Source organism: Mustela lutreola, chromosome 13 (assembly GCF_030435805.1).
Source record: "Mustela lutreola isolate mMusLut2 chromosome 13, mMusLut2.pri, whole genome shotgun sequence".
Lineage (NCBI taxonomy): Eukaryota > Metazoa > Chordata > Mammalia > Carnivora > Mustelidae > Mustela > Mustela lutreola.
The window spans coordinates 77,475,291-77,501,885 of record NC_081302.1 but is presented as its reverse complement, the minus strand read 5'-3'; the positions used below and the strand labels follow the sequence as shown (position 1 = coordinate 77,501,885).

The 26,595-nt window shown below is 38.4% G+C and overlaps 1 protein-coding gene across 3 annotated transcripts in view; it reads right to left on the bottom strand.

Moving 5' to 3' along the window:
• Positions 1-26,595, bottom strand: part of USP12 (ubiquitin specific peptidase 12) — a 106,458-nt gene that overhangs the window by 60,508 nt on the left and 19,355 nt on the right. The window contains exon 1 of one of the 3 annotated variants that reach the window (XM_059144802.1): positions 9,678-9,987. The exons of 1 other annotated variant lie outside the window; for it this stretch is intronic. The gene's annotated coding sequence lies outside the window, so the exon portion shown is untranslated. Of the gene's footprint in view, positions 1-9,677; positions 9,988-26,595 lie in introns of those variants that run through there. One more of the 3 variants, XM_059144801.1, reaches the window with a different exon arrangement.

Genomic DNA, 26,595 nt, shown 5'->3' with positions numbered 1-26,595 from the left:
AAAGACAACGGGATGGGGGAAAAGAAGCAAGCAGTTAAAAAAAACAAATCTGAAGGTAAAAATGGCTGCAAACCTCCCAAATTTGGTGAAAGCCCTGAATCCACATATCCACGGAATTCAACAAATTCCAAGCAGGAAAACCTCAAAGAAATCCACCCATAACAATCAAACTGCCAAAGGACAAAGACAGAAAAACCTTAAAATCAGCAAGACAGAAACAACTCATCACATACTAGGGATCCACAGTAAGATTAGGAGCTGCTTTTTCAACAGAGGGATGACAGGTTTTAAAGTGCTGAAAAAGAAAAAGTGTATCTTTCAGGAATGAAGAATTAGGACATTCCAAGACAGGCCTCAAGGCGATTCATTACTAGTGGACCTGACCTCCAAGAAAATACTAGGAATCCTTTGGGCGAAGATGGGAAAAAAAAAAAGAAAAAAAAAAGGCTAGGGAAATCACTCAAAGCCATATAATGAAATAAAGAACACTCGTAAATACAATAGCCAGTATTACTTACTTTTTGCTTTTAACTCCCCTTTTCTTTATATAGGATTTAAAAAACACATTAAACAATAAATATAGATTTGTGTTAAGATGTGCACAATGTACAGATGTAGTCTGTGACAACTCTATAAAGGTGGAGGGACAGGGATGTACAGGCACAGAATGTTTGTGTACTCCTGAAACTGAACTGAACTGCTATTCAAACTAAGTTGTTGTAAGTTTAAGACACTAATTCTGACACTGAAGAAAACTAAGAAAAAACTAAGGAATGTACAGAAAAGAAGGGAATCAAAATGGTACATTAAAAGAAATGCAGTAAATACCAAAAAGGCACTACCAGAGAGATTAAAGAACAATAAAAGAATGAAAGAAACCACACAGAAAACAAATACCTAAATGCAGAATTCCTTCCTTATCAGCAATTACTTTTCAATGCAAATGGCTTCAGCTCTCTAACTGGTAGATGGCAGAACAGATAAAAACATGATCTGGGGTGCCTGAGTGATTCACTTGGTTAAGAGACTGCCTTCGGTGCAGGTCATGATCCTGGAGTCCTGGGATGGAGTCCCACATCAGACTCCCTGCTCTGCAAGGAGTCTGCTTCTCCCTCTGACCCTTCCCCTTTTTGTTAAAGTCTTAACCAAAAAAAAAAAAAAAAAAAAAAAATCTAACTATAGGATGTCTGCAAATGGTAATTAAAAAAGGGCCAGAGGGAAGAAAGCTATTATCAGACAAAATAGATTTTTAAGTCAAAAAAAGTTATATGTACACCTGAAACCAACGTTACATTGTGTGTGAAATACACCCAAAAAAACTTAAGACAATTCTGTATTATATACTTGAAAGATCTAAGAAAGTAGATCTTAAATGTTATCAACACACACACACACACACACACACACACGGCAATTATGTGCAGAGTGGGAGGTGGTAACGAATCTTCAGGTGGCAATCATTTTGCAATACACACAGGTATCATATTACCACCTTAAACTTCTATATGTCATATGTTGATATCTCAGTAAAGCTAGGGGGGAGGGGAAGATAAGAGACAAAGAACATTACATACTAATAAAAAAGTTTAATCCATCAAGACAACATAACAAGCACCAACCAACAATTGACAAAACTGAGACAGTTGAAGTTGGTCTAGTGGGAGAATCCTGAACTCACTTCCTTCCATAGACAAAACCAATCTACAGCTAATATGCAACAACTGGGGGGAGGGGGGATGAAAATTAGCTGAACAAATCCGCCACAACAGAGGATAAAAAAGGCCACATCAAGAAGGGAAATAGAGGCAGAGACACTATCTTTCCAAAAACCCCACCCCTGGTATCATGATCCACAATCAGAAGGAGCTGAGAGAGATCTCACAAATATGGAGCTTTCCTTCAAGTACCTGAGCCCTTGGCTCAGCACTGAGCTTTCCTTCAAGCACCTGGCCCTCTGTACCAGAGATACAAACCCTTAAAACATCTGATTTGGAAAACCAGTGCGGCTTACATTCAGAAGAAAAACAGGGCTGTAGGAAACAAAGACTCTGCTCTAAGAGGGGTTGTGTGCAGACTCATTCATTCCCAGACCCAGGGCAAAAGCAGCAGATTGAAAAACACCTAAACCATGTGAAGGAGATTTATTTGCAGGCCAGAGGGAGTGGAATGATACATCCAAAGTGAAATATGAAAGGAAAAAAACTTTCAACCAAGAACTCTATCCAACAAGGTTATCATCTAGAACTCAAGGAGAGGCAAGAGTCTTCCAAACAAGCAATAGCTAAAGGAATTTATTACTAAATGAACCTTACAAGAACTGTTAAAAGGACTTCTTCAAGATGGAGGGTAGGGGAGTGGAAAGGCACTAATTAGTAACAAGAAAACATAGTAAAGTAAAAAATCTTACTGGTATAAGTAAATAAACAATAAAAGTAGTGAAAATGATCACTTATAAAGCTAGTATAAGATTAAAAGAAGTAATAAAAACTAAATAAAACTTCACTAATTAAACAATACACAAAATAAAAAGATGTAAAATGTGACATCAAAAATATAAAACATAGGGGAGAAGAAGTAAAAATTGCAGCTTTAGAATGCATTCAAAACTAACTTCCCATTACCTTTAAAACAGACTGTTCTATATATGGGCTCTTACAAGTGAGTCTCAGGTAAAAGTGAAGTAAAAACCTACAGTAGGTACACAAAAGATAATGGGAAAGTATTCTAAGCATAACACTTCAGAAAGTCATCAAAACAGGGAAGAGAACAAAAAAACATAGAAAGAAGTGAGGAGGTACAAAACATCCAAAAAACAATTTACAAAATGGCAATAAGTACATACCTACCACTAGTTACTTTAAATATAAATGGCCAAAATTCTCCAACCAAAAGACAGAGTGACTGAAAGAATTAAACACACATACACACAACCTATGTATATGCTGCCTAAAGAAATTCACTTCTGACATAAGACCATACAATGAAAGTGAAGGGATGAAAATATATATACCATACAAATGAAAACTAAAAGGTAGGTGGGGTATCAAGCAAAATAGCCTTTAAACACAGGGACCAGATATTACATAAAAATAAAGAAATCAATCCAACAAGAAAATACAACATTCGGAAATATTTATGGACCCAACACAGGAGTACCTAAATATATAAGGCTAATATTAACAAACCTAAAGGGAGAAACTGACAGCAATACGATAGTGAAGGTAACTTTAATAGTCCATTTACATCAATGGTTATATAACCCAGACCAAAAAAAAAAAGAAAGAAAAAAGAAAAAAAAACAGTAAGGAAATAACAGCCTTAATCAACACAAACGATTAGATGAACTTAATAAACACATATAGAACATTCCATCCAAAAGAAGAATAGACAATTTTCTCAAGTATTCATGAAACAGTCTCAAAAACAGATTTTAACCATGCAAGTCTTAATAATTAAAGTAAGAAAACTGAAATCATATCAAGTATTTTTTTCTAACCATAACAGTGTGACTAAAGAGCAATTATAAGAAGAAAACAAAACCAAAATATCACAAATACATGGAGAAAAAAACAACAAGTTCCTGAACAACCAATGGGTCAATGAAGAAATCAAAAGAAAAAAATTTTAAAAACATACCTTGAAACGAATTAAATTGGAAATATAACACACCAAAATCTATGGGATGGAACAAAAGCAGTTCTAAGAGGTAAAATGACAGCAATACAGGTCTAACTCAAGAAACAAGAAAAATCTCCAATATGCAACCTAACTTTATACCTAATGTAACTAGAAAAGGAAAAACTAAGGCCAGGCATAGTAGGGAAAAAAAATAATATAAATCATAGCAGAAATAAAATAGAGGGCGCCCGGGTGGCTCAATGGGTTAAGCCGCTGCCTTCGGCTCAGGTCATGATCTCAGGGTCCTGGGATTGGATCCCGCATCGGGCTCTCTGCTCGGCAGGGAGCCTGCTTCCCTCTCTCTCTCTGCCTGCCTCTCCATCTACTTGTGATTTCTCTCTGTCAAATAAATAAATAAAATCTTTTAAAAAAAAAAAGAAAAAAAGAAAGAAAATAGAGACAAAAAATTAGAAAATATCAATGAAATGAAGAGTCTCTTTTCCTTGAAAAGATAAAAATAAAAACTGACAATGCTTTAGACTCACTAAGAACAACAGAGACAGAGCTCATACAAATAAAATTTGAAATGAAAAAGAAGTTACAAATGATACCAAAGAAATACAAAGGATCTAAAAGACTATTATCAATAATTATATGCCAACAAATTAGACAACCTAGAAGACATGAATTAATTCCTAGAAACATACAATCTTCCAAGACAGTATCCTGAACAAACAGAAAGTCTAAGAAGACTGACTACTTGTAAGGATACTGAATCAATAATCAAAATCCTCCCAACAAGCAAAAGTCTAGGATCAGATGTACTTCACTGGGAAATTCTACCAAACGTTCAAAGAATATTCAATACCTAGCCTTCTCAAACTCTTCCGAAACTGCCACACCCATCTTTCAAGGCCAGCATTGCTGATATAAGAACCAAATAACAACACACACACACACACACACACACACACACATAAAAAAGAATGAAATCTTGTCATTTGTAACACAAAGATGGACCTTGAGATTATTACCCTAAGTGAAATAAGTCAAACACATTAAGGCAAATACCACATGCTTTCACTTTTATGTGGAGCTGAGAAAAAAATAAAGCAAAACAAAACAAAACTCACAGACAGATAACAGACTGGAGACTGCCAGTGGGGGGGAGGGGAGTAAAACCGGTGAAGAGGATCAATAAAATAAGTAAGTTATGGAAATGTAATGTTCCTCATGATGACTAAGTCAATAATATTAAACTGCATATCTGAAAGTTGCTGAGAACAGATCTTGAAAGTTCTTAACATAAAAAGAAAATCTTTTGTAATCCTTTATGAAGACAAATAGAAACTACACTTACTGGGATGACTACTTCACAATGAACATCAAATATGATGTTGTATACCTGTACATTACAGGCCAATCCTACCTCAATTAAAAAAATAAATTTTAAAAACTGACAAAATTGAAGGGAAAGGGGCAGTTGTACAATAGATGGGTAACTCAATATTCTCATTCAATAATAGATAAAAACCACCAGACAGAAGCTCAAGGAGGTAACAGGACTTCAACAACAGTGTTAACCAAATAAACCTAACAGACATAAATTGAACACTCCACCCAACCACAGAATATACATTCTTCTCAAGTCCAGTCAGAAGATTCTCCAGAATATATTACATTAGACCATAAAGAAGCCTTAATTAATTTTAAAAGGCTGAAATCATACAAAGTATCTTCTCTGACCACGCTGTAATAAGACTACAAACTGAAAAAACAAGGAAAACTTAAAAACTCACTAGTATGTGGAAATTAAACAACATATTCTTAAACAACCAAGAGGTAAAGAAGAAACCAAAGGGAATTAGAAAATACCTTAAGATGAAAGAAAACAAAAACACAATACATGTGTTAACAAATGGGATACAGCAAAAGCAACGCTCAGAGAGTAAAAAAATTAGATCCAGATAAGCCAACATTAACAATGAAGAAAGAGTTTACTAAAGAAGAGCAATCTGACCCACAAAGCTAGCAGAAGGAAGGAAATAATAAAAGATTCACATGTAGATAAATGAAACAGAACTTAAAAGAATAGAGAAAATCAACAAAACCAAACGATTCTTTGGAAAGATCAACACATTTGACAAACCTTTACCCAGACTAATGAAGATAAAAGAGCAAAGATTCAAATTAATAAAATCAGAAAAGACAGAATATTACTACCAACATGACAGAAACGAAAAGATTTTAAGAAAATATCATGACCAACTACTGTATGCCAACCAATTGCAAAATCCAGACGAAATGGACAAATTCCTAAAAGTACAAGCTGCCAATTGAGTCAAGAAAAAAAATAAAAAATTGGAAGACTTAAAACAAGTTAGGAGACTGAGTCAGTAACTGAAAACCTCTCGACAAAGAAAGTCCAGCACCAGATGTCTCCACTGATGAATTCTATCAAACATTTAAACAAGAATTAACACCTTTCTTAAACTCTTTCAAAAAAACTAAAGAAGAAGGAACACTTCCTAATTCATTTTATGAGGCCAGCATTACCCTGACACTGAAGCCAGACTAAGACACTCTAAGGAAAGTGCACACCAATCAATATTCCTTATGAATGGAGATGAAAAAATACTCAGCAAAATATTAGCAAACCAAATTCAGCAACACATTCAAAGCCTTCTTACTCATGACCAAGTGGGATTAAAATCCAGAATGTATAAAGAACTTCCACAATTCAAGACAACTAGAGGCGGTGCCTGGGTAGCTCAGGCAGTCAGAGGTCCAACTCTTGATTTTGGCTCAGGTCATGGTCTCAGGGTCATGAGATTGAGCACCCATCAGGCTCACAATGGGCATGGAATCTGCTTAGATCCTCTCTCTCTCTCTTCTCTCCCTCTACCCCTGCCCACTGCTTTCTCTAAATTAATAAATAAATAAATCTTTATAAAACAAACAAACAAAAAAATTCTCTCTTCTTTTGTCCCACCTCCTCTCCTCTCTTAAAAAAAAAAAACAAAAACAAAAAGACAACCCAGATGGCAGATAAGTACGTGAAAAGATGCTTAATATCCTTACTCCTCAGGCAAATGCAAATCAAAATCACAAGGTACTACACTTCAGCACCCATCAGGATGGCTAGAATCAAGACAATAAAAATAAAAATAAAAAATAAAATGACAAGTCATGATGAGGATATAGGGAGGGACACTCAGTGGTTCCTCAAAAAGTCAAGTATGGCTTTTTGGCTCAATAATTTCAGTCCTAGGTATATATCCAGAAGTTTTGAAACAAGGAAGTCAAAGAGATACACATATGTCAGTGTTCACAGCAGCATTATTTGTGATAGCCAGGAGGTAGAAACAACTCCGAATGCCTATCAAGGGATGAATGGATAAACAAGATATGGAATGATACAATGCAATATTAAGGAATATTATTCAGCCATTTAAAAACATGCAGTATGGATTCATGCAACAAATGAATGAACCTTGAAAAAAGTATGCTAAGGGGGCATCTGGGTGGCTCAGTGGGTTGAAGCCTCTGCCTTCGGCTCAGGTCGTGATTCCAGGGTCCTGGGATGGAGCCCTGCATCGGGCTCTCTGATCAACAGGGAGCCTGCTTCCCTTCCTCTCTCTGCCTGCCTCTCTGCCTACTTCTGATTTCTGTCTGTCAAATAAATAAATACAATTTAAAAAAAAAAAAGTATGCTAAGTGAAAGGAGCCAGACACAAATATTGTATGCTTCCACTTACATGCCTACCTAAAGTAGGCAAATTTATAGAAGACAGAAAGTAGAGTATAGGATAGTAAGGTTTGGAGAGAGGGAGGAAAGGGGAGTTACCATCAAATGGCTTGAAGTTTCTGTATGGAGTAATGAAAACGTTTTGGAATGAGATGGTGGTGATGGTTACACAACATGATGAACGTAACTCATGTCACCAAAATGTACCCTTAAGGTCAGTTAAAATGACAAATTTTACATTCTATATATTTTACCATATTTTTTTAAAAACCCATAATCAAGGGACAGGAGTATTACACTGGGCTCCCAAGACAAGAGCTAAATACACTTTACTTCCTCACTGTTGTTTTCCTGGAGAGCAAATCACTAGTTGAAATAAAAATTTCTTAGGTGAAAAACACAACTGTAGGGTTCAGGTAAGGCCAAGTGTTGCTTATTCAATATCGCAAGCCCAAGACAATAAGTTAGTTCTTGAAGTAAACAACATTTAAATTCCACTGCTCTGATTCGGCAAACCACAACAGCACCAAACAAGGATATGAGAAAAATTTGGAAGGCATCTATTTCTCTAAGAAAAGATCGGCTCAGCAGGGTAAGGAACAAGGGTTGCCCAGCTGCCGAAATAAAGTTTGAATGATACCCAACATTTATGTGTGGCACATCTCAAAAACTGAATTACAATTAACACAGATTTATATATTTTAAGCACAGCTAGAATACAAATTTCAGAATGCAGGAAGGAAACAAGGCCATTAATGTCACAACTGGAGTCTGGGGCATGTTACAAAGAGGAAAGATAAGCGCTGGTAGGAGAGACCCTTCAGACACCCAGGACACAAGGAGCCGCGCAGGAGCAGAACTGTCACAGGGGTATGGGACGAGCAGCGAATCGGGAGAGCATGAGAGCAGGTTCCGTTGCCACTTTACAAGCCCTACGCCCTTAGCAAGTCAATCTGTCAGTCTCCATTTCCTTGCCTTCTCATACAGAGAAACATCTACTCTCCCTGCCTCATGGGGTTGTCATGGAAATCACATAATCAAATAATGAGTGTGAAACTTCTCTATAGCATTAAAGCACCATGTAAAGGACTGATGAAAGCATTAGTCACTGAGGTTTTCCTAAGTGGTCGTTCTACCAAACTGGGCAACAGGATGGAAAATTCCAATAGAGGACAGTACTTTAAGTGCACTTTGTTTTGATAGCTACTGTGTAGGTAGAAGGCAAGTATGCCAATCCTCAATCTACTCAAAAATCTAGAGTTAGTGCCCTACAGACATTTGTTAAAAATATCAGAATAAGTATCAAATCCCTTCTGTGAACCCTGTACAAAACTTTAATAAATATTGGATGCTCGCAATCTGAAAGCAATGCAAACCGTAAAGGGGGCACAGAAAATAAAAACACAGGAGTTACTGTTTACCACTCCTTCCCTTTACATTCCTTTCCCCAGGAACAACCACTGTTAAAAGCTGGGTTTTAGTTTTCATGGTGATTACTATCACTTTAATATACGCCTCAGCAAAAAGCTTTTAAATCTGCTACTCAAGATGGGAAAACTGGCGCGATGACACGCACATGCGTGCACATAGACAACCTCCAAACTCCACTTCCCCATCACCTTTTAATTTTTATTGTGTATTACTGGATACAACATTGCTCTAAGGCTTCTAGTAATTCTACATCTAAATTGTAGCTAGGTTTGCCAATTTCATGTAGTACTCAAGAAATTCCTGACATGAAGCAAAAGAGAATTAGCACGTGTACCTTTCCTGCTACCTCTCATTTCTTCTACCTCCCAATTAATTCTTTATGTACTCAGGGACTGCAACACTTAAATATTCATTTCTATAATTACAACTAAATCTGTCACGATTTATTCAAAAAACAATAACTAGAAAGAGAGATTACTCAAAGAATAGCTAATGCATGCAAAGGAGCTTGCCTTGTAGAGGGGGGACATGTTGAATAACTTAAGACATAAAATTTTAGTCACGCATGCTAAAAAGTTTATAGGTAACTAGCAAAAAATAAAGAAAATGCCATCACTCCACCAAAAAGCAGTTCAGGAGAGCAGAATTTAAAAAAAAAAGAAGAGGAGGAGGGAGGAGGGAGGAGGGAGGAGAAAAACAAGGAAGGAAGGAGAAAACAGGAAAGGAACAGAAATGTGACCCTACTCGTTCCACTACTGCCACTCGAAGGGAAATCGGTCAAGTTTCTTGTTTTCTTTCAAGCTCTCAGTGTTCATCAAGTGGCTGCAAATCCTTGGTTAGTTGTTCAGGTTTGTGAATGAAAGACGATGAGCAAAAGTACCTGGCACAGCCTTCCCGTGCACCTGTCCAGGGAGCAGTGGCTTCAAGTTCTAGAGAGGCAGCGGAGTGTGAGCAGCAGGCCGGCCCTGCTCCCTGCCCCCCACTCCTGGGGAAACCCAAACTACCATAGGCCCTCTCTGTGCTCTCCAATGTCGAGGCCCAGGACTCTCTCAGCTCTCTTCAGAGAAAAGGTGACCCACTTCCCCCAAGGACCACATCTCTGGCTTCCTCCTAACGGTAAAAACCTGGCATGCCAGCTACTCTGAACAGAAGACAGGAGGCTCTGCTGAACCTGCTCCTGTGAACCAACTTCTTGAACTGATTACCATGGTGACCGCATCACAGGCACACTCTGACAGCAGCTACGGGTTCCAAATGCAACCTTCCATGAGGCTCTCCTGAGAACACACAGCCCACAGTTCTTTATCAGCTCTGCTCTTTCCTGCCCTGACTCCTCCCACTCACTGCTGTCTCGTGAACCCTTTCTACTACTCTTCACTCCTCCATGAATTCCTCAAAAATATCTGGTCCATTGTTATCCTCCAGATCTGTTACAGTTTCATAAACTGAACACAATACACACACCACACTCACATCTCTCCGTCAGTTCCACAGAAATTGGATGTGCTGGAGCTTAGACTGGCCTCTGGCTCCTTCTAACATATTTCTTAGAAAATAAGAGTTTTTAGTTTAACAAGTATATTACTTCAAAGTGGTCAAGCCTCCCCAGAATATACATATTGTATAATTCATTACACAATGATTATGAAAACCTTTGCTAATAAACATTATAAAAGGAATATCTCTGATGCTAAATCAACCTCATCAGAAACTCTCCCTCCATATTAAAGCTGTTTCATTCAGACCACTATTCCAAGCAAAAATCCCCAAATAAAAAATAATAATACTCTCAGTTACTTCCTTTTGAACAACAAAGGGTTATCCAAGGAAGTCTAGTGGACCTGAAACAAATGAGAGTTCTAGATGCCTTTAGAGAAGAACTTAAACACATTTATTAATTATGCCTAGAGATATGATTTCATCATTCTACAAGCTGGATGTTGTAATAAATAAGACTTGCAAAAATCACTTTTATAAGGGAGAGAAAAGGTCAACAATCAGTGATATATTATGTGGGCACATCAGCAAACAGACAGACAAATCAGCTGTCAATATTATAAAAATAGAAATGTTATTATCCCAAGCCACAGTACCCACTGACGCCATCAAAAATGAATTTTAAAGTGCTATACATAGGGAAACACCTACATGAAAATAAAGATGACATGCTCTGACAAACTATGCTCTAGGTCACAAAATAACTAGAGATGAACCCAACACTAATGTTAAAGTTACCTGGGGGGGGGGGGGGGGGATACCTATGAGCAATTTGAATATGAATAAAAACACATCATAAAATGAAAACATTTACAATTTACACTTTATCTCAAATCTCTATATGTAACAAAATTTATTAAATGTAAGTAACCCTTTCCTATACCATCTGAATCTCTAAACATTTACATTCTACTCGAACGCTTAGTGTTAAGTGTTATCTCATGAGATCTGCTATTTTATGTATAGGCATATACACAGACACAGAAGCATTTACTGCCAGAGCAGGCTTGTGAAGGAGGAGAGCACCAAGGAAAGCTTGCTTTTCTTCACTACCACACTGGATAAGAACAGCCCACCCTGAACCACAGAAACTGTTTTCATAGGGCTCGTTCTGTCTAGACTTTGGGAACCAACAGTTCCGCCTTCACCACATCCTACCCACTGGAGGCCTCCGCTGTCCCTGAGTTATGACTGTTTCCCCAGCACAGGCCAGCTGGGAGAAAGCAGTGTCAGGAAAGGGGTCCTTTCCCAGGCCCCACTGCTCGCAGGACTCTGAGATGATTCCTGCTGAGACAAAAAGATTACTTTAAGCAAAACCTGAGTTTCCATCACACTGCTGAGGATGGCAGAGTTGGGGTGACCTAAGTCCAAGTTTTACAAATAACTAGAACAAAACAGATCTTAATAAAAACCCTTTAGGTAATTTAATAAAGTGAAATTCTCCAATGGAGAGAATAAGATAGAAAAATAACTTATTCTAGGTTGGTTTGTAAACCGAACTCAAACGAGAGAATACAGAATTTTCTGACTTCTAAGTTTATATAAGGCACTACTAGAACAAAACAATGTATGGAATACATATGGTCCAGAACCTCAGGGAACACACGATATCCAAGAGGAGAGCCTAAATCAAACACATTAAAAAGTTAAACCATGCCTGGGGCGCCTGGGTGGCTCAGTGGGTTGGGCCGCTGCCTTCGGCTCTGGTCATAATCTCAGGGTCCTGGGATCAAGTCCCGCATGGGGCTCTCTGCTCAGCGGGGAGCCTGCTTCCCTCTCTCTCTCTGCCTCTCCATCTACTTGTGATTTCTCTCTGTCAAATAAATAAATAAAATCTTTAAAAAAAAAAAAAAGTTAAACCATGCCTGAGTGCCGCAGTCAGTTAATGCATCTAACTCTCGGGTTCGGCTCAGATCATGTGCTCAGGATCGGGGAACTGAGCCCCATGTCAGTCTCCGTGCTCAGCATGGCATCGCCTGAGGGTCTCTTCCTCTACCTCTGCCCCTCCGCCTGCTCACATGCCCATTCGCTCTCTAGAATAAATAAAAAAAATCTTTAAAAAAAAAAAAGAAAGTTAAGGGTGCCTGGGTGGCTTAGCATGACCTGAAGATCATGATCCCAGGGTCCTAGGAGGAAGTCCTGCGTCAGGCTCCCTGCTCACAGGGGAGTCTGCTTCTCCCTCTGTCCCTCCCCCTCACTCCCACTCTCCCACATGCATGCTCTCTCCTAAATAAACAAAATCTTAAAAAAAAAAAAAAAAAAACTTAAATCATACAATATTTAAATAATGAAATGATACCCAGGATTTGCCTCAAAATAATCTGGAAAGGTTTAAGGAAGGTAGAAACAAGGAAGACCCAAGGTTGGCCAAGAGATGCTTTCTGCTGTAGCTAGTTGATAGGAGTAGGACAGCATACAATACTATTTTGTTTCCCTTAATATCTGTTTAAGTTTTTGTATAATAAAGATTAGGTTGGCTAAAACAAAATGCAACACATGATTAACTGCCCAACAAGTGAGAGAGATGACGACTCCATTCGTTCAGAAAAAGACAGCCACTCACCTCACATAAAACAATCACAAGGAAGACATTAACCACACAAGGTAAGAATTAAACCTGTCAGACTGAAACTCCTTGAGGACAAGCCACTGGGAATGCCTCACTGCGCTGGACGGAAATTGCTCCCTTGAACGTAGGCAGGACCTGTGACTTGCCTCAAACGGAATACAAAGTTGAGGGAACATCGCTCCTGTGACTGGATTACGCTACAGAAGACTCCACATTGCTCCAGGCCAGCTCTTTGATTCACTGACTGGCGTGGAAGCACCAAGCTGCGGAGCTGTGAGAGGGCCTGTGGAGAGGGCTATCTGGTGGGCAGGGCTACATGGTACAGAGGCCCAGAGGGCTACCAACTGCAGGCAGTCTCTCAGCACTGAGGGCGGCCCGCAAAAGCCAGGGCCCTCGGTTGGCCTTACAACAAACTCCACAACAGCCTAAGTCCTAAGTGAGCCTGGAAAACGAACCCACTGCCAGGTGAGACTCCAGATGAGAACTAAGCTCTGGCCAAACCACTCAATGCAGCCTTCCAGAGGGCACAGCTAACCCACAGAAGCTCTTATTTTGTGTGTTGGCTTCCGTTGCTAAATTTATGGTAATCTGTTACATAGTATAGCAAAATACAATCATCCAATTACCTATAAACTTTTCCCTCATATTTTCAGTTTGAAGACCTCACATTTGCCATGTTTCATGTAACATTTGCCTCTTTAGCTGTGCTACTATCACTTCTTTTGTGTTTAAAGAAATAGTAATTCTAGAACTCTAGGACATGACTGAGAAATCCACGTTAACCCTCTAAGAGGATGACCACATGTCCCGGTTTGCCTGAGACACTGTGTGTCAGCTGTCACGGCATAATTAAGAGCACACCTTTTCACTCCCTAAGTGCTCCAGTTTAGACAATAAATGGTCACCTAGTCTTATAATCACATTCCGCATATTACCCATTATCATTCCAGGCAGGTTTACCTTAATCTTTTCTTTTCACTTTGCTCTTACTGCACATACTTCACATTTCTAAATCATTACAGTAACATGTTGCTGGACTTTTCCCTGATTGATGATTTCTTCAGCGAAGTTTAGCATACAGATCAAAATATAATACTTAAGATGCAGACACACTTAACAGCGCCTTACTTTACATTTGAATGGAGTATGATTAGTTTCTCTAATGCTGATATACCCTATATTCCTAAAAACTATGGTAGTTTCCCATAGTTTATGCTACATACTTGAATAAAATGTCTTCGAAAAGTCACTCCTATATAAATTAGTAATACCTAAAATCTCTTTAGAAAGACAGAGCTGTCCCACAGCAAGTTCACACATACAAGTCCCAACTTAAATGATCTTATATAGGCAGAATATAAATAAATGCAGGTGAAGTCATACATAAGGCACTGCCTATACTGATTCATATATTTACCTTAAAAATATTTTCTTATATGACTTACGAGCACTAGGTACTTACTATGTATAGGAGATATGAAGTCGCTTTATCCCTACAGAAAAGCAAACTGAGGTTCCACTTTTTTTCTTCACAGACAAAAATAATCAATAAGTGATACTGAAAAAACATTCTAACTTCCTTGAACCTCAAAGAGGTTCCTTTTATTATCCTTTATTATCCTTTAATAAATTAAATAAAGTAAAATACAAATTAAAGTTTAATTCCTACATGTAAAATATGTCACTAGTGTATTAACATTAAAAATTATAATGTGGATCTCCCTGATATGAGGAAGTGGAGATGCAATGTGAGGGTTGGGGGTTAGGAAAAGAAAAAATGAAAGAAGGTGGGATTGGGAGGGAGACAAACCATAAAAGACTCAATCTCAAAAAACAGACTCAGAGTTGCTGGGGGGAGGGGGGATGGGAGAGGGTGGTGGGGATATGGACATTGGAGAGGGTATGTGCTATGATGAATGCTGTGAAATGTGTAAGCCTGGCGATTCACCGACCTGTACCCCTGGGGATAAAAATACACTATATGTTTATTAAAAATTAATTGATTGATTAATAAAAAATTATAATATGAAACTTAGGCAAAAAGCTACTCACAAAGCCCATTTAAAGTCTCTCATCTAGGTCAACTAATCTTTGACAAAGCAGGAAAGATTATCCAGTAGAAAAAAAACAGTTTCTGGGGCACCTGGGTGGCTCAGTGGGTTAAGCCGCTGCCTTCGGCTCAGGTCATGATCTCAGGGTCCTGGGATGGAGCCCCGCATCAGGCTCTCTGCTCAGCAGGGAGCCTGCTTCCTCCTCTCTCTCTCTCTGCCTGCCTCTATGCCTACTTGTGATCTCTCTCTGTCAAATAAATAAATAAAATCTTTAAAAAAAAACAAAAAACAAAAAACAGTTTCTTCAGCAAGTGGTGCTGGGAAAACTGGACAGCCACATGCAGAAGAATGCAACTGGACCACTTCCTTGCACCATACACAAAAATAAATTCAAAATGGATGAAAGACCTTAATGTGAGACAGGAAACCATCAAAATCCTAGAGGAGAACCCAGGCAGCAATTCTCTGAGCTCGGCCATAGGACCTTCTTAACTAGAAACATCATCACAGAAAAGAGAAACTAAAGCAAAAATGAACTATTGGGACTTCAAGAGAAAAAGCTTCTGCACAGTGAAAAAATTAATCAACAAAACTAAAAGGCAGCCTACAGAACGGAAGAAGATATTTGCAAGTGACATATATAATACACGCTTCGTATCCAAAACTTATAAAGAACTCATCAATGGGCAGAAGACATGAATAGACACTTTTCCAAAGTGCCTTTTCCAAAGACATCCACATGGCTAACAGACACATGAGAAGATGTTCAACATCACTCGTCATCAGAGAAACACAAATCAAAACCATGATGAGATACCACCTTGTACCTGCAGAATGGCTAAAATTAACAACACAAGAAAGAATAGGGGTTAGTGAGAATACAGAGCATGGGGAACCCTCCTGCACTGTCAGTGGAAATGCAAACTGGAGCAGCCACTCTGGAAAACAGTATGGAGGTTCCTCAAAAAGTTAAAAATAGAGCTACCTCATGACGTAACAATTGCACTACCAGGTATTTACCCAAAGAATACAAAAATGTAGATTCGAAGGGGGCACATGCACCCCAATGTTTATAGCAGTATTAGCAACGATAGTCAAACTACAGAAAGAGCACAAATGTCCAACAACTGATGAATGGATAAAGAGGAAGTGATACATATACACAATAGAATATTACTCAGCCATGGAAAAGAATGAAGTCTTGCCATTTGCAATGACATGGATATAGCTAGAGTATCTAATGCTAAGCGAAGTCAGTCAGAGAAGACAAACACTATGATTTTACTCATACACAAAAAAAGATGTGAACATATGGGGGTGAAACCAACCCCATTAAAAGATACTTTTTAATGACAGAGTTTCAAACTGAGGGTTGCTGGACAGATCTGGGTGGGGGAATGGGTTAGATGGGGGGATGGGTATTAAAGAGAACACTTGTTATGATGAGCATTGGGTATTCTATGTAAGTGATGAACCACTGAATTCTACTCCTGAAACCAATATTGCACTGTATATTAACCAGAATTTAAATAAAAATTTGAAAGAGGGGCGCCTTCGTGTCTCAGTTGGCTAAGCGTCTGCCTTTGGCTCAGGTCATGTGACCCTGAGGTCCTGGGATGGAGCCCCACATTAGGCTCCCTGCTTCTCCCTCTCTTCCGCCCCTCACCCTCACATCCCCCCAATCATGCTCTCTTTCTCCCTCTCTCTCAGGCACACATGCTCTCTCTCTCAAATAAATAAAATCTTTTTAAAAAATTAATTTTGAAAAGAAAACATAAATAAAGTTTCTCATTGAATACAATTCTAATCTCAAAAATAGTTGATTTAATATACCCATTATGTTTGGGGTATGGCACAGGAGGGAAGAAGTAGAAAAAAGCATGGAGAAAAAGCAGAAAAAGTCCCTGGAGAAAGAGAATGGTAGGTAGTCACTGGAAGAGAACAGGAAGGAGGGTGACTTCAAAAGTGATGAAAATGTTCCTTAATACTGGTGCTGATTATGTGGGTAAATCTAGTCTGAAACTTCATTGAGGTTTAGGCTTATACATTAAACAAATCCATATAATTATGAAAACACAGAAAGTCAATAGTTTTAGAATGCAAAATCTTAAGATCCACATCAACAAGGAATGTTGTTAATCAAATGAGTAGTATTCAGAGTAATTTGTAGTGCCCACTATGCCCCTATAAGCAATATTCGAGATGAAAACATTAGCGTAATAATAATAGATACCATTTATTAAGTATCTGTGAAAGGCCAAAGCCTATGCTGGGTACCTTTATATATATTACCTGTTTTATCTTCATAACAACTCTTCTTATCAAATTTTATAGATAAGAAAACTGAAGTTAGCACTTTGAATCCTTAAAATACTGGAACTTTGATTAATGCTACTTTTTCTTCATGTGTAAATAAAACAATATCTAGATATAATAGGTTTCATCTTAAAAATTTGTAACATGAAATTTCAAATTTTTTTAATTGTGAAACATTTATCTGTTCTAACGAGATCAGCAGGTTTCACAACTATTTCCATCCACTGACAGTGACTATACAGCCAAAACAACACACTAAAACTAGATTACTAATGAACTTCAGAAACACCATACAAGAATATTTCTAAAACCTTCTGTAGCTCTTCCAATTAAAATTGCAGAAATGAAAATTCAAAGAAAAAAGGCACTCTAATGTTAAATTTGATTTGAAAATATCAATGTGAACCAACTGGAAAAAATTTTCCTTGCTATAGGTCCACTAAAACAAAAGAACCTCAAAACCATGACACGCCATACCAATAAGCACGCCTAGAATCCATACCTTCACTTCTAAATACCAATCTCCATTAAAAGGAATCAAGGCACTTAGAAAAGTCTGTCTGCAGGGCTAGAGAAAGTAAAGTACGAGATGAACCTAAACTATTTTATGCCAGGATATTAGTAAGTGTTCAAAGAATGATGAAAACATGACAAAAGGAAAGAAAGGCCGGTTTAATGTCCACTGGCCATGTTGGGGGCAATTCATGCATCAAAATTAACAACAGATCACAACATATTGAACAAAATAAAAGTCCAGAGTGCTATAAATAAACACAGAAAAGGAAGGAAGTCTCTTTGTGGCAGAATACCAAATAATACCTAAAGAAAAAATGACCATCCTAAAACTAGCCAGTGAAATGTGATGAGGTGAGAAGCAGTATGCATACTTAGTATCAAAAGTATCTCCCCCCCAAATTAATTATAAAGTAAACAGAGTAACTTGATGATGAAGGGGAAACCACAACCAAATGATCAAAGCTACCATCACCAATGTTCAAACAAATCATGATCATAGGCCCCCTGAACAGGACATACCATGTCTGTGGTATTCTTGTTAAAAATGCAGAAACCGAATCTAATCACAAAGAATCATCAGCCACACCCAGAGTAAGGAACAGTATACAAACTATTTGGATGATACTGCTCCAAAGTGTCAAGGTCAACCAAAAAACGCTGAGGAACAGTTATTAAAGGACACTTAAAAAGAAAAAAAAGAAGAAGAAGAAGCTAAGTAAATACACTATGATAATCTTTAATTTAATATTAAACATTATTGGGTCAACTGTCTAAATTTAAAAATGCATTACAGATAAAAGTATTAATTTTCTAAATTATACCGTGTTTATGAATGAGAACATCCCTGTTCTTTGGAAATGCATGCTGAAGAACCAAAGAGTAAAGTGACACAATTCTCCAGTTTATCCTTAAATGCTTCAGATAAAATCGTGTGTATATATGCCAAGCAAATTCAGCAAAAGGTAAACAATCAGTGACCCTGAGTAAAGGCTATTTGAGAATTCCTTGTACTACTCCTGCAACTCTTCCGTATATCAACAAGTCATGGCAGCAGCCAGTGAGGGGCTCTCACTGGCCAAATCCAGGATAATTTAAGCACGAAAAAGAATAACTATAAATATTAAACCAACTGTAACTGATTATAAAACATGCAAAAATCTATCATGATACTCCAAAGAGAGTAAAAGAATGAGAAATGAGAAAACTCATTTGTAGCATTGGTGGGGAGTGACAAACTAATTCCTTATCCTAAATACTGATCACCGAAGACATAAACACTTATTCTGCCTTTATAGGAAGAGGTATACTTCAACTCCAGGTAACGAAAGAAAATTCTTTATAGAGAAATGCCTGCGAATAAGCATGGAAGGAGTGAAAGAAAAACACCATTTTGCAAAACCCAAAGAAATATTTCAACTTGCCCTCATCATCAGTGGATGCACAGGATATCACCAAAGTGCCAAATACCCCAGATTACTTGGTAGCTGCAAAGTGAAATATTCCACTTACAATGAAGAGATCTGACAGTTTCTACTTTAATCACAGTATCAAATTCAGCATCACTTACAGATACTGTTCCACATTACATGCCGCAACGTGAGGTACATAACATTACTCATGAAGCAACCTTGTCAAAGAATGTTTAACCTCAGTCTACTCAAGCCTTGTGACCTAATTTGAACTTTATAGAAATACAAGAGAATAAATTACAAGAAAAATAAAATACAAGAAGAATAAATTAAGAGATATCACAAAGGAATGTTCAGACAAATTCAGACAGAGTATTAAATGAGACAATCTGTCCTGTCGGTTGGAAAATTCAGTGTTACTGAGGGGGAAAAAAAAAGAAAGAACTTAAGGGACTGTTCTAGGTTTAAAAAGACTGTGGAGACAAAGGCAGTGCATAAACCTTGACTGGACTGTTGCTCAAAAAACTCACAAAAGACCACAGAAGACATTTTTTAAACAACTGGGATGACTAGAATATGGTCTAAATATTAGGCAATATTGGAAAATTGCCATTACTTTTCTTGGGTGACAAAATGGGAGTTGTCAGGTAGAAATATGTCATTATTTTTAGACGATCCTTCAAGGTCTGCCTACTGAATCATTCCTTAGAATTCAATCCCTTCATCAAAAAGGCCTATAATTTTTTTAAAAAGATTTTATTTATTTACTTGAGAGACAGCATGAGAGGGGAGAGAGTCAGAGGGAGAAGCAGGCTCCCTGCTGAGCAGGAAACCCAATATGGGACTCAGTCCCGGGACTCCAGCATCATGACCTAAGCTGAAAGCAGTCGCTTAACCAACTGAGCCATCCAGGTGCCCCAAGGTCTGTAATTTTTAATCTAAAGGTTAAATTTTTTCATTAGAGTCTATCTAAGTACTACAGTAAGTTTAATTCAAGACTACAAAGAAAAGGCTCTCAGTCTGCAGGGAGGGGAAGTTACTATGCTGTGTCAAGGGTTCCCAGTCACTGATTAGCCCTGACATCAAGTCACACTGCCACTGTGCTGACTGGGCTTTCCCCAGTGCTTTCCCTCCCCTTTCCACCCACTCTGAAATGGCCCTTAACTGTGAGTGGGGATCTTCACCTGCAGTAAGACGGTAACGTGTAGACAAGTCAAGAGAGGTACCACATTATTAAAACTTGCTTTTGCTAATACAGGGAACTCATAATTTGTGATTATAAGCCGAGACCGCCACAAAAATGCAGGGTGCCTAGCACACACCTAAAGAGCTGAAGGGAACTAACACTTACTGAACTGGCCACCTAACATACATGATCTTATTTACTCCTCCCAATAACCCGAAAGCAGTGTTTGGAGACAAGCAGCTCAGTATGATCCTTACAAAGACAGCAACAGTGCCAACGTCAGAGCTGCTGTGGGGATTAAATGAGTTAATATGTGTACAGGTCTTAGAATAATGTCAAGCTTCAAGTGAGGTAACTAATGGTTATATATATTATTTGGGGCCCATTTTCTAGATGAACTCAAGAGTTTAAGGTCATGGGCCCATGGCTGTAACCAAAATGGAAGAGAGGAAACCTGAACACAAGTCTATGTCAAACACAGAGATCCCACTCATTATACCTACTTCCTTTTCCTTCCAATTGTCAGGTTCTCCTCAGATAACTGTAACAGCGATAGGTATCTTCCCATGAGTTTCCTTCCTGAAGAATGAAAGGCAGCAAAAGACATGAAATTCTCAGGCATACTTTTCTCCATGCAGCAACAGCAGCCCCTGTGAATGAACTCTATGCCATAATGTTGTGAACTATGGTAATAACTGGCACTAAAACACACCCTGTGCGTTTGGCTGAGGAACTGAACTGACACACTGTTTCTGAGAAAATGAATAAGGAACTCCAATCAAATGACTTCAAAAAAGAATCTTTGGAAACCAATCTGTTAGCTGAAGACTTCCTGCATAACCATCCCAACCCCCCTCCCCCCGGCCCCACCCATATTTGTTATTCCAGTTTGGTAGCTTTTCAGAAGGAAGGGCAAATTAATAATAATGTAAACTAGCTCTCACATAGCTTCAATCTAAATTACTATGTTGAAGGAGTTCATTTAGAATCTGCTCATCACTGTGAATATCTCGATCCCAGATTTAGTTCCCCTGCAGTACCTGTAGCCATAAAGGGGTAGTTGTCCTAAGGTCCCTTTGAACTCCAAAACTCTAATAAAAACCAAAATCTGTTGTCAGTAGAGAAGACAAGAAACAAAAATACGTCTATCTTGGGCTCCAAGAGGTAACAGAAGAGAAGAAGGCAGGAGCAATGAATTTTAAAATGTCTAATTTGAGAGCACTAGCAATAATAATTAATCCAATTATCCACAACCCAGTTAAAAGGCTATGCAATCATAAAAATTTGTTTGAAAAATCGTATTTGCTATGTATGGAAAAGGCCAGGAGAACACACAAACATGTTATCAATTCCTAGTAATTAATTAATGGGTTATAGGTACTTTTAGTTTCTTTACACGTTCCTGTTCACACAAACATATCTTTCATAATCAGTAAAACAATAAAATTTCTTATTAAATATCCACGTAATTAGTGAAAATATTGCATAGCTGTGGAAGACTGAGGGGGTGAGAAGTAGGGGACTGAGCAGTTGCAAAGAGAGGGGGGGAAATCAAGCAGTTGGTTAATCACTTCCAGAAGATGTCGCCAATTATGAGATTAATGCAAAATTGGAGCTGTAGAGCTCCAATGCTCGCTTGTAAGTAAACTTAGAGGTACTTAAACTAGTTATTTTGAAGGATACCTAAACAGGGCAATTGCTATTCCCCTTTAAAAAGTACAATTCTTTAAGTCCGTACCTTATTCCTGAAAGGACTTCAGATGGCACCACCCCTTGAACCCATCTGTTATGGGTGGAACTGTGTTCCCCAAAAAGTCATTGAAGTCTGACCTCCCAAGAGCCCAGGCTGTGACCTAATTTAGAAATAGAGTCTTTGCAGAAGTCATCAAGTTAAAATGAAGTTATTAAGGTAAGCCTTAATCCAATATGACTGGTGTTCTTTCAAAAAGGAGAACTGTACACACGGACACATGCAGAGGGAAACCAATTGGAAGGGACACAGAGAAGAGAGCCATCTATAAACTAAGGAACACGTGACGCTGTCAGAAGCTAGGAGAGAGTCTTCTTCTAGACTCTGTAGCAGAGTCTTCTCTAGCACGTTCAGAGAAGGTATAACCCTGCTGACACCCTGATCCAATTTCTGGCCCTCAGAACTGTAAGACAATACATTTTCCTTGTTCCAAGCACTGTCTCTGGTACTTGTTACAAAGACTTATGCAACAAATACCGCATCTTATAAACTCCACACAGCTAGACACTCTCACGTCCACAGCCTTTTTAAGGAGCTAACATGGAACAAATTTATTTGCAGAATACAGTGAAACTAACCTACAGGCACAATATACAACTCGTGAAAAGAATTCACATTATCATTTCATTTTAGTTTGCATTGAATTTTCTCCTAAATGCCTTCTGTGAGAATGTTTGTAATATTTAACTATACTAATATATTCTCAGCTGAGACAAAGCAATCCTGAATTAATCTAATCATTCTGAGTTACAAAGTTGACACGGTATAACTGAAATGTCAAAATAAAAAAAAGCAATACTTTCCACTGAAAGGCAGAGGCACTCAACATAAGCCAGAACTGAAGAATATATAGGTCATAAACACAAAGAGACCCACAAACAAACACTGAAAGTCAAAGAAACGGAGAAAATCTTGAAAGCAGCAAGAGAAACAGGAGCGGTCACACTGGCCCACCAATAGGGTTAACAGCTGACTTCTCCGCAGAAACAATGGCAAGGACAAGGCAGTGGGGTAACATACACAAAGTGCTCTAAAAGACTATCAACCAAGAATACTAAATCTAACGAATCTTTCAAACTGTGAAATAAAGACCTTCTTAGACCAAAAGAAAAAAAAAGAAGAAAGAGAGGAAAGAGGAAAACCTGACAATTTTTTCGAGCAGCCACACGTATAAGAAAAACTAAAGGAGGTTGTTTAGGCTAAAATTAAGTGACCTCAGACAGGAATTCAAGCCCACATGAACAAAAAAGAAAAAAAAAGAGGACCTGTAATGAGAACTGTTTCACTACAAAGGTCACTGTAAACACATTGTTTTCCTCCTTTTCTCTCTTAACGGACTTAAGAAGCAATTACAAAAGATTATGTATATATAAAATACTGCTGGAACTATAATATATATTAATGTAATACACATGTAACATATGTATCAATAATGGGCAATGGGCTTAAGAAACGGAAATGGTGAAGTACTAATTATAACTATGTACTGATGTGTTTATAACATTAACAGATGAAATATGTACAAGAATGATGCCACAAAAGGGGGAGAAAGAAAACAGGCGCACAATTCCTTTATTTCACTGGAATTAAGTCAAAATAAACGTGACATTGATTCTGATCATTTAAAATGTATATGGTAGGGTGACTCAATGGGTTAAAGCCTCTGCCTTTGGCTCACGTCATGATCCCAGGGTCCAGGGATCAAGCCCTGAATGGGAGGGGGGGGAATCTGCTCAGCAGGTAGCCTGCTTCCTCTCTCTCTCTCTCTCTGTCTCTGCTTCTCTGCCTACTTATAATCTCTGTCCGGCAAATAAATAAATAAATAAATCTTTTAAAAATAAATAAATAAAATGTATATGGTGAAATCTAAAGCAACCACTAAATATATAAACACATACAGAATAAAACATCGATAATGAAAATAAAAATGCTACCTTAGAAAACATTCACTCTATGCAAAAGAAAGCAGTAAGAGGGGAATACAGGAGGAAAAAAAAGACATGAGTCAGGGAAAAAATTTATAAAACGTTGGTAACTGGACTCAAGTGGATTAACAAGAGATATTTTAAGGTCGGTGCCTTAGTCTGCTTGGGCTGCTCTAACAAATCACCACAGACTGGGTGGCTTAAACTTCTCCTTGTTTCTCACAGTTGCGAGGCTGAAGTCCCACCCAGATCACAGCAGCACAGCTAAGTCCTGGTGAGGGTCCTGTTCCAAATGGCACACTGCTAACTTCCTGCTGAAGCCTCCCAGAGCAGAGCAGACCCTGGGGTCTCTTTTCAAAGGACAGTAAGCCCATTTGTGAGGGCTCCACCCTCAGGAATTCATCAGTCACCATGCACAGGCCACACCTTTGACCACATCACCTCCACCATTTTTTCCCAAATTTTTATTTAAATCCTGGCTGGTTAACATAGAGTGTAATACTGGCTTCAAGAGCAGAACTCAGTGATTGGTCACTTACATACAACACCCAGCACTCATCATAACAAGAGCCCTCCTAAACAGCCACCATTTTCAACAGATAAATTCTGGGGAGACGCGACATTCACTCTGCAGTAGAGGCAATGGAAATGTTGCAAACTGATGCTGGTCAGAGTTGTACAACTGACAAACACAAAACCCACTGAATGGAGCACTTTAAACGCCCTGTTGGATCTTTCCATTTCTTCTGCTGAGATGGGTGATGTGCCAACAGTTTCTACTCCTATAGTTGCAACAGCTAATGACTTCTTAACACCCACTTAGCACAAAAGGCCTATGTTTACTAATCCACTCAAACTCCTTTCTAATACTTCACCATAGCCCAAACTTCATTACAAACATTGCCGGGAACAAATTTTTGACATTAAATATAATGCAGGCTTTATTTTTTAAAGTTAAATATGTATATACACTATGCTCACAAAAAAATAACAGCACCACCTCCCTCCCAACCCACAGATGTCCACATCATTAATCCTCAGAACGTGAGACTATGTTAGGTTACATGATGGGAGGGAATTAAGGCTGTTACTCAACTAACCTTAAGACAGGAGGTTATCGTGCATTCCGCAAGTGGGACCCATGCAATCACTAGGGTTCCCGATAGTGCAAGAGGCTGGCAAAAGAGTCAAGGTCAGGACGACATGATGTGAGAAAGACTGACCAACCCTCTCTGGCTTCCCAGGCCAGGAAAGAGAGCAGCCTCCAGAAGCAGGGAAAGGCAAGGAAAGAGTCTCACCCCTAGAGCCTCCAGAAGGGACCAAAGCTCTACTGACACCTCGATTTTAGCCCAATGAGATCCATTTCAAACTTCTGGCCTCCAGAATGACAGGATAAGAAATTTATGTTGTTTTCAGCCACTAAATTGGTGGTAATTTATTACATACACACAAATTTCTGGTCCATTTCAAACCTTACAAACAGAAATCAAAGCACTCTGATAGTGTAAAAGTGACTGTACCTGGTTAGTTCATCTAGCAGCCTCAATCATATGCTTAAAAATTTGAAGTTGCTTTAAAAACAAGAGTCATTCTAACAGGTGCATATTAAAAAGGGGGAATAAGAAAAACTACTTTGTCTAGCATAGTGTACAATCACAGCCAAGTCTTACTATAGTTCAGATGCAAGAATTTTATTAGGATCCCAGGTACTTACCCACCTGTAGTCAAAAATTATGTTTAGGTATGAAAAAAGTTAAATTTTATTTTAAAACTCAGCCTATTACTTTGGGAGTGCAATTATGAAAATATTCTGCATATGTTAAGAGATTTACATCTACATATATGAAAAATAGATCTACAGTCTCTCTAAATGTTTTCTATAGTATTTCCTACAAATACAAAAACTGGTAAAAAGCATTTAAAACACTATTCTTAAGCTCTAATGAAATGCTGACCTAGGTCATTTTTACCCAACAGTTGCTAAAATCATTAGGTGAAAAGCTGCTGGGGAGCACATAATAGGAATCATGCTGACAACACCTGAACCCTCCATCAACTTCACGATCACAGAAAGAGAAAACACGTGTACCTCCTGATGTGCTGGAACTACAAGTACACATCAATTACCATACACTCTTCTCACTACCACGCACCCACTCACTCATTCCATCCTTGCTTGGGGCCGGCGGGGGGGGGGCGGGGGGGGGGTTTGCAACAAAAAACAAACAAAAAACCCAAAACTACAACGGAAAATACGGATTCTGGATCAAGCCTGCAGAACTACCAGTTTAGAGAAATACAGAGGATGGAGGGATATTCTACACACCACTAAAAAGATATAATCAGCAAAATGCAGAGAATGGGAAAACTGAATTTCAATAGATAAGCTATTATTTATAAAAGAGTGAGAGATCCATACTTAAGAGAGAGAATATCCAAATGCCATGTGCAGACCCAGCTATGTAAAACCATTTGAGATAATCAGGCAATTTCAACAGTAATTGGACTGAGGACATTAAGAAATTGGGAAATGGGGGTGTGGGCAGTAAATGATACTGTGATTGTACTGGGGAGGGGAG